Raw genomic sequence first — 16,131 nt, 5'->3', positions numbered from 1 at the left:
CCATGTACACAGCTTGACTGCTCCATCCATTGCGCTGCAGTGCACACCTTTCCACTGCACAGTGAGTGACTCTGGCATGCTACCTACTCTTAATTAAGGTGCCTAGGGGGATGCAGGGCTACCATTTGCACACTGCCCCATTCCCCACTGTGGCATTTGGACGATGGAGCACTGGACCCTACATCCACAGCAGCTGATGGTCCAGGGCAAGGAGGGTGGTTGGAGGGGTGTGGGGTCATTTTGGTAGAGTCATCACCAGTGTTCTTGGGTCTAGTGATATCACCGTAGTGCTGTTGAGAGCTGACCACATCTGTGCCAGTGGTATCCACGGTGGTGATTTAGGGTTGTCATCTCAAATGATGTCAGTTCTGGTGTTTGTGGGTGACATTGGTGGTCCCTGCACTGATGGTGTCCACGGTGGTACAAGGGCTGGTGTTATCAGTGGGTGGCTGTCCCTGGTGATATGAGTGCTACTTGTGCCCCTTGGAAGTTTGGGGGATTCACAGGTTATGTCACGGCTAGTGCTGTGCACAGTTGTTCTATAGGTGGGTGTCTGATGGTGAAGGACTGGACTTTTAACAGTACCAGCGGTGCCAGGGAACAACACCTATAACCTTCATGGGATACCTGTTTCGACGCACAAACTACAGAGACACGGGACACTTCCTTCGGCGTCAAAGATCAGCTTTTATTACTGCAGGGAAACAAGAGTCATAAGAAGTACATGGCGTAGTTCTGCGAGTCTGCTTCAAATTGCGTTTGTAGGTCGCTCTCTTTTATACAGAATGTTGCCATTGCATAACATGTGGACAAAAGATTACAATTCGGTTCTCACAGTAAACTTCAAAGAGGTCGCTTTCATGTGTTCAGAATCCCGGAACATAATTACAATAGCAATGCCGGTTCCCAACTGTAAAAGTACATCTTCCCACCATTAGGCACACCCATTAGAGTTGTAAATGACAAAGAAGAAGAGACAAGAGCAGCTGCAAGGAAGTCAGACACGTGTAGAGAAAAGAGTGTGGGGGTAATATCGGAAGCATGATCTTAGGATCAAAGAGCTGGATCCCATCGCCTGCACGGCTGTCACAATAGACCGGCACGACCAGATTACCCTCAAGCTGAGCCATCTGCCTTCACTGTATCATTCCTCCGGCCATAAAGACGCATGAAAGGAATATGCGTCTTCCGCAAGGCTGGGAACTGGAGGGTCAAGAAGCGAACAGTTACCTGCTCGCTGACTACGTGAGGGCAAGAAACAAAATGGATGCCGTATCTAAAATGGAACCCAAGGGTTCAGATGAAGAACACGTAATATTAGACGAACCCTGGCAGGTAGTGTAGCGAAAATTCGCACACTTGCCGAACTCGTCATTTGCGGTTCGTAGATACCAAACTCGTCCATATTCGGTAATGCCCAGAACATCGTAATAATTTTTACGGAACCTCAGACGGTCCTTTTGCCCTCATGTAGGCAAGCACTAGTCGGAATCATAATCGATTTCGATACTCATCAGATCATCCAGATGTTGTTGATACATTATTCTATCCTTCAATGCCTCTTTGGTGACAACGGGCTGTCTTATACACGTCGTAGCACAAAGGCCACATAAGGCAGGACCACATTGCACACAAAGACAACATGAGAACAGAAATGTCACAACAACCCCTATGATCATCAGAATCTTCCAACCCCAAGTTGATATCAGACCCCAAAACCATCCCAGAAGCGTCCAATTTCCTTCGTCCACGTGTATGGACTCCGAAATTTTGTGCAACTTAGAGATGGCTTGATAAACCGTTGGAGCGTTATCAGGTATGAATACGCAGCAGCTCGAATGGATGACTTTACAAACCCCACCTCTATCTGCTAGAACGATATCTAGAACCATACGGTTCTGCAACGTCATTAGTCTATCCGCCTGGAGTTCGGCTGTCAAATTACCAAGGGCATTTGCAGTTATGTTGGCAGTTGATTCTACTACACGAGTTAACTGCCTCAAGTTCCTGCTATTAACCATCGGTCCCCAGAACGGTAGGAAACCCTTAAAGAAGTCTCCCGCTTCTTGTCCGGAAGTATCTTCTTTGCTAACCACACCTCTCACAATTCTATTTCTGTGATAATCAGAGGCCACAGTGAAAGTGGGAGGCAAAAGATTCGCAATATAGCAGGTACCCGAGAAGTCATGGGGTAACCACGTATAGGCTCGATCATAACATACAAAGTAGGTACCCTTGGCAGGCAGGAAGACAGGAGAAGAGAGCGTCGGTAAGACATACGTCTCGGTACAAGCACTCTCCCCAAACTGAGCTCTCGGATTTCGACCAAGACCTTTCAAGCAGAAATTACCAAGGTGAGGTACAATCCATATTGGTGGCGAGCTTTTAAGCTGCCTCTCACCCACTGATAAGCTGTACTCAGCCTCACCTAGTTCCTTATATGCTCGCACCTCTTCCTCTGGGATGAGCGATGCGTCAAAAATATCTCTATCTAAGTCTGCAATAGCTCTCGCCAGAGTCTTGTGGTACGGACCAGGACCAGAGTTTGCTGACCGTGGTTCTCGATGGGGGTAGGAATCTAGTGCGCTACGGAACATAGTTTGTAATGCTCGAGCTGACCCTTGTGCACTATAAGGCAGAACTAAGTACGGAATACCCTTATCCATGGTATGTGGCATTAACCCACACACCCAACAGTTGGTAGTGTTTACCACTAACTGATGCTGATGCAAGAGTTGAATAAAAGAGTTGTTTCTGAATTCCGCACGTCTGACTTGTTCGTGTTGAGGCAGAAGATAAAAGGAATGTGGAGAGACAGTAGAAACGAAATATAGATCACGAGATGGGAGAGTAGATGTAGCAGAAGACAATAAGAATTGGGACCCATAATATACTCCCCCTACCAGTAACATAGATATAGTCAGGAATAGTATGACCACCTGTAAGAAAAACCATTTTGTATGAAATATTTTATGCAATGTAGATCTTTGCGCCAACATTTCTTCTCTTTTCGACAGCTCAGACAATGATGATTCCATCCCCTAACGACCGTCCGCGACGTTCTTGACGCACTTCGTTCTGAGTAGCGGTTATCAATTTCCAGGAGTTCCCAGAAATCGATAATAGAAACCAACCTTGTGTCGATAGCTGCTAAACAGAAGGAAGTACCCGCACGGCCTTACGGTCAACCTGGATGGTAGGTTCTAGCTAAATAATGTTCTTGGCTGTACGAAAAAGAAAAAGATACACAATATATAATGTCCACTGTTTTCAGAGCAATGTAGAACCTAGAAACAAAAAAATCTTTTTATTTGTGGCTTGTTCGTGGACGAAGAAAATATCGGCTACTTCCAGGGTGAGTCTGATTTTCAAACAGTGGATTGGACGGCAAAGGAGTGTTCAATTGTTCAGGTGATTGTTCAACAGTCAAATTTTCCAAGGTTGACGTGGAGGAAATTGTTTGAGGGGAATCAACAACGGTGTCAGATACAAGCCGAGCTTCGCTGAATGGAACGAAATGTTGTGGAGTGTCGGTCTCAGATGAAGAAAGACCTCTTCTCATCCAAGTGTCCGACGGCAGAGGAAGCGGGACTCTTTTTGTGTGGGTAGCATGTACCCAGTTCCGACGTCCGTGTAGTCGAACCGCCGTCCTTGTAGCCAGCTGAACCTGAAACGGGCCCACAAATCTTGGTTCAAGGTTTCGTTTTCGTCCGTAGTTCCTGACGAGGATCCAGTCTCCTGGTTGAAGTCGATGACCAGGACCCTCTGTTTGTGACGGCAGAGCCTCAAAGACCTGTTGGTGAATCAAACTCAATTTAGCAGTCAGATCATAGAGATAATCGATCAACATGGGGTATTCAATTCTATCAAACTCTTTAGGTCTTGGGACTCCCCATACATTAGCAGGACGGCCGAACACAATCTCATATGGGCTGAGCCCTACTCGTGAGTGTACAGTTGCCCTGGTCGACAGGAGAGCCAGAGGCAAAGCGTCGGGCCATGATAAACCAGTTGTTGCCTGAATTTTAGCCAATTTCAGTTTTAGAGTGCCATTATATCCTTCCACCAAGCCTGCTGATTGTGGATGATTTGCACTATGAAATTTTTCTACTATCCCTAAACCGCGACACACACTCTTCATCACACTCCCAACAAACTCACTTCCGTTGTCCGACCATACGACCCGAGGCATTCCGTAGCGGGGAAAATACTCTTTGAGCAAAATTTTTGCCGTGGATAAAGCCGTATTATCCTTAAGGGGGTAGGCCTCAATCCACCTAGAGAATGCACATACCACAACCAACACATACTTCAAGTTATTACATCGGTCCATGTGGATAAAGTCCAACTGGATGACTTCGAAAGGGTATGTAGGAGGGGCAAAATGGCCAGGTGGAGTGGGGGTGCCCTTACCAGGATTGTGCATCAAACACACAATACAATTCTTAACCACTCTCTCGGCACATTTAGTAATCCCATCATTCTTCCATACATGAGACAACAACTTGCATATGCCTTTGGTGTTGATGTGTGCCATACCATGAGCCATTGTAACAACAGCGAGCACATACGCATCCGGTAACATCCATCTCTGCTTCTCTGATAAATCAACCCAACATCCATTCTCATCCAATCTTCCCGTGCTCTCTCTCCATTTAGTCCTCTCTGTCTCAGTGGCTTCATTCTGTATTCCTTTCACACTTTCAAATGTGTCTTCACACATACCAGTCTCTGTTGGCCATCTCACTGAGCTCGTAACATACATTCTGTTCGTCAAGTCTTTAGCCGTCTCTTTAGCCGTTTCATCCGCAAACGCATTTCCACGACCCACATCATCTGTTACTTTCTGATGTGCGCTACATTTGACTATGGCCACTTGTTTAGGCAATGTGAGTGCATCTAAAAGATCATTTACAAGCTGACCATGTTGAATCTTCGTGCCATGCGACGTAAGGAATCCTCTCTCTCTCCACAGTCGTCCAAAACTATGTGCCACACCAAACGCATACTGGCTATCTGTAAACACATTCACCCGTTTATCTTTAGACAACACACATGCTCTTGTCAATGCGATTAACTCGGCAGCCTGAGCCGAATTCTGACTTAATCTTGCGCTTTCCACAATCGTTCTCAATGTTACTACAGCATACGCAGTTGTCACATCACCGTTCGGCAACTTAAAACAGGAACCATCCACATACAAAGTACCATCGGGATCTGTCAATGGAGTATCTTTTAGGTCAATACGACCCTTAGTTTCCTCTTCAGTTCTGAGATAGCAGTCATGTACTGCTTCACCACTTGACTCTGTGTCGATGGGCAGCAATGTTGCTGGATTCAACACATTACATCGTTTTATCCGTATGTGACTGGCCAGCAACGTCAACTCATATCCAGACAATCTTGCGCTTGTCAGATGTTGAGTTTTCGTTCGATTCAATAGAGTGTCAACTGTATGTGGAACCATTACCGTAAGCATATTATCCATGACTAGACCTGCGGACTGTCGAATGGACGCCGCAGCTGCCGCTGTAGACCTTAAACAACTCGGCAAGGCCCTTGCTACTGGGTCTAAAGTCGAAGAAAAATAGGCACATGGGCGTTGTTTGCCGCCAAAAGGTTGTGTCAGAACACTCAACGCACAACCATCCCTCTCGTGAACGTATAGTGTAAACGGCTTACTGTAGTCAGGAGTACCCAACACAGGAGCTGAACACAACGCATTACGTAATTCAGAAAAACTTCTCTGACACTCTTCAGTCCAAGGCAATGGGGATGAAACATCCTTGCACGTAAGGGCTATCAATGGTTTCGCCAACAATGAAAAATTTGGAATCCATTGTCTGCAATAGGACGTAATACCTAAAAAGGCGCGAACATCTCTCTGGGTTTTTGGCACAGTCATTCGGGTAATCGCTGTAATTCTCTCTGGGGTCAACCTTCTCCCTTCTCTTGACAATAAGTGACCTAGATAGGTAACTTCTTGACAACAATACTGTAGCTTTGAAGGCGATACCTTGTGGTGTAAGTCATGTAGATAGTGTAACAAAGATACCGTAGCTGTTTTGCAAATAGGTTCTGTATCAGCTGCCACTAAAAGATCATCAACGTATTGAATCAAAGCTGCACCCGTTGGTAAAACAAAGGCATCAAGCTGACCTTTAAGTGCTTGGCTGTAGATTGACGGACTCTCACAGTAGCCCTGTGGAGCGCGTTTTAGCCTAAAACTGCGACCACCTAATGAGAATCCGAATAGGTCTCTGCTTTACTCGGCAATCGGAATACTAAAGAAGGCATTCTTTAGATCGATCACCGTGAACCAGGAGGCAGATGCCGGAATCATTGTTAGTAAGGCCGTAATGTCAGGAACCACAGGAAATTGTGGAACCACTATTTTATTTGCCTCTCTCAAATCTATAACGAAACGATACACAGGAGGTTTAGTTGGGTCAGTTCGTGTCAGAATTGGCAATACAGGGCTGTTACACACGTTTCCACGAGTTTCTTCAACAACACCTTTTCCAATGAGATCATGAACGATTGCTAACAGCGCTCGTTCGCCCTCAAGAGAAATACGATATTGAGGTAAACGTGGTAATCGCGCATTTGGTTTCAATTGAATCACATAGGGTGGAATGTCCAACAGGCCCACATCGTTGGGACCTGTGGCCCATAGGGACGCAGGGAGGGAACTCAATTCCGGTGGGAATTTATCGACCGACAAATACATGGGAGAGATCACTCTCCGTCCCAATGTAAGCTCCACTCCTTCGGGGGAACAATATAATGTTGCATATAGTCGTTTCAACAAATCCAGGCCCAAAAGATTCTCACCACAACCTGTAGATAGAATCAGTGGAGCCGTTAGCTCACAAGGTCCAATCATAAGAGGCAAAGGACTAGAGACTGGGTTACTAACAGGGGCGCCAGAGAATCCTACGGAAACGTTCGTTAAGCCAGACAAAGGTGCGCCAGGGAGTTTCGAATGCATGATGGAACTTTTCGTCGCACCAGTGTCTAACAGAAAAGGCTCAACTACACCCGATGTAGCCACTGCAACGTAAGGCCCACTCTGATCGACCGGAACTGACACTACTCCCTCTCTTTGTCGTTGGCTTTCCTAGTAATGGTCATTTACAACAGTCTCATGCTCTACGTAATAATCATCCACATTATACTGTGCAGATCGAACTGACCCCGCATTTCGCTGGTCGAAACAATTATTCGCGTCCGATTGATTTTGATGGCGATCAATCTGATTTTGGGATGAACCACGACCTCTACCTCGTGATGCCTGTTGAGGACCACCACCACGGTTTCCACGTGTCGACACACCATTCAGACGGTCCCGTAAGGCAAGACAATCATATTTTAGGTGTCCCTCTTTCCTACAATATGCGCACTGATTATACCCAAGTGAAGATCTATAATCAGAGTTGTCAGAGCGCGGCTGCATCCTATCGGGCTGTGCTTGTGGTCGATACTGCTGTTGTGAATCATTTTGGTTTGATCGTGGAGGGTATGCTTGCTGCAACAAAACCTTCGTTTTGAGCTCCTTCGTTTTCTTTTCTACACGATCACTTTCTTCCTTTTCCCTATTCTCATAATACTGGGCCGTTGCTAGTATTTGCGCAGGGGTTGAAACTGCCCACGCACTCTCCGAATTCTTCAATTTGTTGCTTAACTCAGGCAACAAATTTGATACAAATTTATCAACAAATAACCGCTGGCCTCCCTCAGCGCCCATGTCCTGGCCGCTGTGGTCGACAAACGCTTCCTCAAACCTTGTAAAGAAATCTGAGACACTCTCGTCTTTCTTTTGCTTACAAGCTGATAACTTATCCCAGTTCACCTTCATCGCTGGCATGAGAGTTTTCATGAGTGTAATGATTTTCTGAGGCAAATCTAAGATTAGCTGGTCAGGCTTAGCCCCACCAACTTGTAATGCATCAGCTGCTAGCAGTGCAGCCCAATCACCCCCTAATTCAACTGCGTGATTGGCTTGACGAATTTTGGCCCAAACTGGTTGCGGTACAACATTGCCAAACAACATGTCGATGTCGGCAAGGTTCATAATAGAAGCTTCTACCAGTTGTGATAACTCCTTATAATAACCAGCCGGATTTTTACGCGGATCGGGCAAGGATTGCTTCACTTGCAAAACTTCCGATCGTTTCCATGGAAGATGTATCCACACTCTTCGAAAATGCGGTAGAACCACAGGGTTAGCTTGCGGATCTCCAGGCACCCAAAGTGGCGGAACCTCTCTCATAGGATACTGACCAGGAGCCGCTTTCCAATTCTCAGTGGTATCATCTAATGACACCCGAGAATGTGCTGTGGATCTGAACGCTAATAAGCGTTCCACGGCACGTCGTACATCTTCACCTATAATCATACCGTTCGAAAAGTGATTCTGAAGGTCAATTATGTCGGACGGTATATTATCTACATCATCATTATACCATTCTTCCCTCAAAAAGTTACACATCTCCTCAAACACAAATCTCTGCGTAGGCTCATTAAACTGAGAAAACGTGTCGAAGACCACACGTGGAGTGTAATTAGCAGGATGTCTTATCCACCTATGTGCCATGGTTACTAACGTCTCTTTCTCCCTACCACTAGGGATCTGACTCCGTCTCTGAGGAGTTTCAGATAAATTAGACGAAAATAATGGACCAGAAAGAGGTGAATAAAGGGTAGCAACAGAGTTAGGAACACGCTTACGAACAGAAGGGGAAAGAAAAACAGGGGCAACAACACCAGAGGTGAAGGAAGACATAGTAGGAACGGACAAGGTAGTCGGAGTAGCAGAAACAACAGTCTGCGAAGAAACAGGTACAGGAGCAGTAGGAACAAGGACAGGTGGTGGAACATTCGTAGGGTTAACAACGGGCTGACCCGCAGCCGCTGGAGCAACAAGGGGTACAACAGGAGGAACAACAGGAGCAGCTACAGGAGCAGTAGCACCCTGTACATAAGGAGGTGGTGATTTCATCAAATATGACAACAAGGAATCCTCCTTCAAATCTTCTTCTTTCTTTTCTAGATTATTCGGTAAAACCGGGTAACATTTATCTATTTTCATGTGATGCAATCTAGTAGAGATTTCCATTTCCTTTTCTTCTTTGTCCTGTTTACATTCTCGTATAGTTTGCATTATCGGAACGAACCCTTGTTTTTGATCCTTTTTAAGTTGTTTGATTTCTTTCTGCTTGGCCTCTTTACGCCATATCCGAAAGGAATCAAACATAGCTGGCCTAGCTTTCTTTAAAAATAATTTAGCCTCAAGATTGTCTAAAATCGAAAGTTCAAAAGTTCCATGTGGTGGCCATCTAAGGTCACCGTCTTTCTTTGTATAGCGGACCCAGTAATCATTATATATTATAGGACCCACCCCATGTCGACTATAAAGATCATGTATTGGAGTTCCAACTGGAGGTATCGGACACGAGTCCTCCAACCGGGAATCCGTTGCGCAACATTGGAAAATACGAAACAAACCACTATGGCTAGGCATCGTGCACACTAACCTAGTATCAAACTTCAAGGATTACCGAAGCAATAAAACCTCGTGTAAGTCAAAACCCTCGGTTTTTGGCAATTGCAACTGTCAAATAATACTAAGAACCAATACTAAGAACCACAAATGCAATGGAACCATGCAATACAACAAAGCCTTAAGGCTACCACAAAGCTCGGAGAGCTAACCACAAAGCCTGAGGAGGCTATTACAAAGCTCGGTGACCTATTACAACAAAGCCTTAAAGGCTAACAACAAAGCTTTCAAAAAGCTAGAACAACCACTAAGGACTGGGAGCGACCCACAAATACTTAACTCAGAACTTCAATGGCGTCACCAGGAAGGCCCGTCTATCGTCTCGCTTGTACGTAAGGTCTGCGCCGGGCGTCGAAGACAGGTCGACAGTCAGGGCATCGGTCCGTCGCAGCCGTCAGGAGGCGGGAATCTTCGCAGGGAAAAACTTCGGGCCACTTGTTTCGACAACAGGATCGATGAAGCGGGGTGCACCTTCCCTCGGAGATTTCACACGAAGTTCCTCACGATCATCAGGCTTTGGACCGGTACCGCTGAAGTCGCCCCACGTTGGGCGCCAACTGAAGGACTGGACTTTTAACAGTACCAGCGGTGCCAGGGAACAACACCTATAACCTTCATGGGATACCTGTTTCGACGCACAAACTACAGAGACACGGGACACTTCCTTCGGCGTCAAAGATCAGCTTTTATTACTGCAGGGAAACAAGAGTCATAAGAAGTACATGGCGTAGTTCTGCGAGTCTGCTTCAAATTGCGTTTGTAGGTCGCTCTCTTTTATACAGAATGTTGCCATTGCATAACATGTGGACAAAAGATTACAATTCGGTTCTCACAGTAAACTTCAAAGAGGTCGCTTTCATGTGTTCAGAATCCCGGAACATAATTACAATAGCAATGCCGGTTCCCAACTGTAAAAGTACATCTTCCCACCATTAGGCACACCCATTAGAGTTGTAAATGACAAAGAAGAAGAGACAAGAGCAGCTGCAAGGAAGTCAGACACGTGTAGAGAAAAGAGTGTGGGGGTAATATCGGAAGCATGATCTTAGGATCAAAGAGCTGGATCCCATCGCCTGCACGGCTGTCACAATAGACCGGCACGACCAGATTACCCTCAAGCTGAGCCATCTGCCTTCACTGTATCATTCCTCCGGCCATAAAGACGCATGAAAGGAATATGCGTCTTCCGCAAGGCTGGGAACTGGAGGGTCAAGAAGCGAACAGTTACCTGCTCGCTGACTACGTGAGGGCAAGAAACAAAATGGATGCCGTATCTAAAATGGAACCCAAGGGTTCAAATGAAGAACACGTAATATTAGACGAACCCTGGCAGGTAGTGTAGCGAAAATTCGCACACTTGCCGAACTCGTCATTTGCGGTTCGTAGATACCAAACTCGTCCATATTCGGTAATGCCCAGAACATCGTAATAATTTTTACGGAACCTCAATGGTGGGCTCTGCTCTAATGTTGTCCACTGTGTACAAGGGCTGATGGTATCAGCAGACAGCGGCTGGTTGTACCGAGTGATCTAAGTGCTACTTGTGCCCAGTGCGGCCTTGAGAGGTGTGGAATTCCAAGGTAATGTCAGGGCTGGTGTAGTCCACAGCAGTTCTTTCGGTTGCAGTCCCCAGTGGTATGTGCATTGATTGTGTGTAAGGTGGTGCCTCTACAGGACATCCCCAGTGATCCTAATTCCAGTGCTACTGTTGCCCACAGTGGTGCAATGTGTCTGTGCACATAATGACATTGACTGGTGAGTGATGTCACACTTTAGTATATGAAAGCAATGACTAGCATTGATGCCTGTCATAACAACACTTTTACAACACCCTTATTAACATTCTTGCTTTCTCAAATTTGCTTGAAAATGCTCCATTTGCCCACTCTTTTTTCAAAATGTTCTCGGGGAAGAACCCCCCTGAACCTCCTTATGACAGTAGAGCTTGCCAACTAAGCTCGCTCACCACACGTCACTCATGACAACCCTTTACGTCGCACCACTTTAAAATCTCACCAGCCGCCACTGGTGGTGAGGCTTGCAAGCAGTGTTGTGGGAGGGATGAGGAGGTGGCACAGGGAGATTAAGGGACGGCAAGGGGCCTGCGAGCAGTGTTGTGGGATTGGGTGAGAGGGAGCACAGGGAGTTTAAGAAACAGCAAGTGGACAGAAGTTTCATGCACAAGTTAACAGAAGACTTAACGAGCAGAGGCAGGCCAACCAAACAAAAGAAGTGTTCTCAAAGTATAACTAACATGAAGAGTAAGAACACATGTAACAGGGGTAGACCTCATGGGAGGATAAAAAATTCCAAAAGGAGGGACTATTAAGCGTATTCACCAATGAATAGCCAGAATTTCCAAAGGACGGGAATAGGAACCAATGAAAAAGATGGGCTTTTTTTTAAGTACATATCCTACATACAGCATGTCTCGAAGACCTCAAAAGTGGCAGAGGTTGTGTTGTAGCGTTGAGGGTCTGTGTGCTGGTGAAGGGCTCAAGTTCAATCAGAGGTATAATCTAAAACTCTGGGGCTGGGTGGGGGGCTCTTAAGTATGTATGTGGTTCACGATACACGGAGGGTCGATAGTTGTGGCGTGATGGATGGTGGGCCTAGTTCTCTTCATTCGGCAACAGCGCCTTCATTGTCCCCTAGTTCCTAGTTTGGGTCAACAGCCACCTGTCAGTCTGCCCTTTCCAAGTCAGAATCCACCTCTACCTCAGGTTATTCCCAACTCTCAAATATTAAGGTCCACAATGAGGCTATAGGACATTGCCTCACCCCTCAGGCATCCTCCCTCTGCAACTCTCTCTCCTCTGCTCTGGACCAACAGGAGACGTCTCCCACCCATGTCTCTAGTATAGGTCCTGTTGTGGATTTCCATGCCATTGCTATGGGTAGGCCCAAGACCATATGATTATGCCCATGGCCTTTTGACTTTTAATATTGTGGCTTTGGGCAATCTGCCTGCACGTCTCCTGTTTTTTATATTCAGTTTAAGTTTATAGGTTGCAAATGATATTCGAGATGCATTGTTTGTCTTAATATTTATCATAAGCAGACTGTCAAACATTCTTATATTCGTGCTTCATCTTACATTTGGACAATTTGGGAATGCAATAGTAAATAAGAGTTTAGTGAGTTAGTGCCTCATTTATATACTGCATTCACAGTACTGTCACTTCTCCTCTAAATGCCTGCTCTGGCATTTGAGGTCTTGCCTACTGATACCTTTAGCTGTGTGGAGAGAGCTACTGTCATAGGAATATGGTACACACCCACATACACATTCACATACTACAGGTACAAATAGAAAAGAGGAATTGTTGGAATGCCCCTTTCAGCCATTGGCTAATGAGGTTCAGCTGGCTTTAGTCAGTTATTAACAAGGTTGTCCATCAGCATTGGCATAAGCCCATAGCCCTAAAATAATAGTTTCTCACACATAAGTTTTTTTTTTTCTCCCATGAACCCTCATCACACCACTATTTGTAGCTGGTCATTGCACATGTCCAATCACTCACACATTGCTCCTTGTGCTCCACACTACCCCTTATAATCTTCCGTTTTGTAAAGTTTTGTTTTCATGGGCCTGGCACCTGCAAAGTGCTATTGGGCCCCTTGCTTCTCTTGTAGCACTCCAGCACACTTTATTTTTAAATTTTTAAATTTTACTATTTCCAGGGGCGGTCAGTGACAATTCCTGTCACTATTTTCAGTGACATGCATTTGATTAAGTCACAATGCCTTTAGTCTCAAATGCCAAAGCTCTCAATCATGGCTCGTTCACAGATCTATGTTTATAACGAGTCATGACTGAGAGCTCTGGAGTTGAGGTTAAGGCAATGCACGTTTCTCACAGTGTCGTTAAGTCAAAAAGATGATTAATAAATTAAAAACGTACTTACCGAGCTTCCTCGCCCTCTGTGCATTCTTCTTGAATGCCGTCAGCGGAACATCACTTTATGGAGCCTCAGCCAACTCCCCTCTCTAAATCCCTATGCTGCTTTGATGCTGCAGATGAAGAGCATGAGAGCATCGCCAGGATTGGCTGGAGTGGGTTGCCTTGACACTCCAGCAGGGACTGGGGCCTGTGCCTGCTCTACAATTAGCTGTCTAAGACAGCTGGGTGGAGAAGTTTAAAGTGTGCATGTCAGGATGGCTGTCACAAGACAGCCAGCCAAAGTGGCATGCAAATTTTAAACTGGAGTCAGCACCACTTTCCTGCTGCCAGTCAGCAGCAGTGGCCCGCCTTCACACTGCTTGGGCTGGAAGCTCTGAAAAATAATATGGTAATTCATTTTATTAGCATTTTATGTTTTACCTGTGCTGCCACTGACTAACAAAAAAATTACAAGGTAGCCACCGTGGGCCTGATTTATAAAGGTAAACGTAGACCTGAAATCTAACTTTAGACCTGAATTCTAACTTTAGAACTGATGTCTAACTTTAAACCTGAACTATAAGTTTAGACCTGAAGCTTTAGGGCCTGGCTCACAAAGGTAAACTTGCACTTTTGTGTAAGTTTACGATTGTTAGCTTTTCACAGAGGGATTTACGAGTAGTATCTTGACGAGTGCGGAGTCTCTGCACATAAAAAGATTTCCCATTCATTTGTCATGCCTCCCTCCAGTCCTCAACAATTTCTATGTGTCACGCTCAACAATGTACAAGTTTATACCATGTAGCAGATAAGCTAAGGGCTTAAGATACAAGTTGACAAATAGGAGGGGGAAGTTATGTCTTCGAAAGACTGTGGTTTGAAGAATGACCATTTTGGAATGCTATGTGAGGGTTGGGTGTAAGACGGAAAGCAAGTTTAGTGTGAGGTGCTGTCGTTTTAACTGAAAAAAAGGTTGATGGCATTACAGTTGTCTGTGGTGTGGAGAAAGAAGGGTCAGGCAGGGAGTTGATACATTGCTTGTTTGTATTAAATAGTGTTCTGCTTCTGTTGTAGGCTTTATTTAAAGGTGTTGATATACTTTACTTAAGCGGATGGCATGAGTTGTCTGTGTGATATGCGAAGGCACTCCAGTTACATGGTGTTGTTGGAGTTCTGTTTTTCCTCCATTTCGATATTTGTTTGCAGATGGAGCACAATGGACTGCTTCTAAAGCTAGGACGACAGTGACTCTTACTTCACACCAAAAGTGGCAGAACATTTTTGTGAATTATTGCGTAGAGAGCAGAGACAAATTTGCGGATGGAACAGATTGGAGAATGCGAGTAGGCCCTCTTCCTAGGATGCCACCTCCCCTTTCTTTCTCCTACTCCAAATTCTAAATTCAAATTCTAAATAGCTGGCCAAACCCCTCTAACACACATGCTGACTGACTTCAGGTCCCCTTAATCACACTCTACTCTTAGCAGACTTCAGGTCCACAGGGACAGGCTCGTTAATGGATGGAGCCTCTCCTGGTGGACATGAATGAGGTAGTCCAGCTTGAGTCTCCACGCCTTCTAAACCAGCCTCATGAGCGTGTGCCCCAAGCAGCAAGGGGTGAGAAGGAGATCATCGATACATTAGGCAAATGCAGAAATCCAAAAATATCCATCCAATATTCTTCAACCTTATTTACTTATAAACAAGATGCTGCATTACTAAATATTACCATCACAGCAGAGGTCCCCACATATAAGTTAAGCATAAAGAGAACTCCTTCAAAAAAGTAGTTGTAATTCTCAGTTTCGCCCTCTCCCAAATTCGTTGTGATTCTCTTGAAAAAGTAGTCAGAACACTGGTCCTGACATCCCCAGTGCCTCTAAATGCCTTTTTCTATATCTCTCGCTACAGAATTGGCATCACTAGTTTCCTGTCAAAATAATCTTGAATATAATCAGCCGCGGTCTGTGCAGGTAACAGCGGTGAGGCGGTGGGGCCGGGTAAGGGTGGATTTCGAGAGACGATGCCGAAGGAAAATGAAATGTAATAATTAATTTTCCCTTTGCATCATCCCTCGAAATCCTCCCTTACACAGCCCCATCGCTGTTACCTGCATGGACCACTGCTGAATATAATCCAGAAAAACCACCCTACGTTCTCAGCATCCATCCAAGCAGGAAGTGAAGCCACTGGTTTCGCGCCAAAACCAACTTTAAGAGAAGAAGACAGATAAGCTGAACTCATTTGCACGCATTCATCTCTACAGGAAGTAACATCACTGGTTTCCTACCAAAAAATCTTTAATTGAAGAATTCAGAAAAGTGGCATTTAGTTCCCAGCATCCACCTCCACAGGTTGTGACATGACTTGTTCCCACCTGAAACTTCTTACCTCCTTCGTATGTCTACTTCAATCAACTCCTAAAATTCCATAGTCTTGTACCCCCAGCTAACGGCAAACACAGAGAAGGGCGTCGCTGGTTTGGGCCTGTTTGGCCAAGAGGGCATTAGCACAGAACCTCTGCTCCACATACATACATACAAACATACATACATACCATCTTCATTACAAATATGCTGCAATGTTTTAATATAGCACAACATCAGAAAACTGTGGGTACTGCTGAGTGGGTTGGTGGATTTCTCACAGTATGGCTTACAATTTGTCTTGTGTCTTTCCACACTGT

The 16,131-nt window shown here is 45.3% G+C and overlaps 1 protein-coding gene across 1 annotated transcript in view; it reads left to right on the top strand.

Annotated features, from left to right (window-relative positions):
• LOC144753103 (zinc finger protein RFP-like) overlaps window positions 1-16,131 on the top strand; it is a 136,578-nt gene that overhangs the window by 6,234 nt on the left and 114,213 nt on the right. The gene's annotated exons all lie outside the window — the stretch shown is intronic.

This window comes from Lissotriton helveticus, chromosome 5_1 (assembly GCF_964261635.1).
Source record: "Lissotriton helveticus chromosome 5_1, aLisHel1.1, whole genome shotgun sequence".
NCBI classification, from domain to species: domain Eukaryota; kingdom Metazoa; phylum Chordata; class Amphibia; order Caudata; family Salamandridae; genus Lissotriton; species Lissotriton helveticus.
The sequence above is the reverse complement of the archived record's forward strand: the minus strand, read 5'-3'. Positions and strand labels throughout refer to the sequence as shown.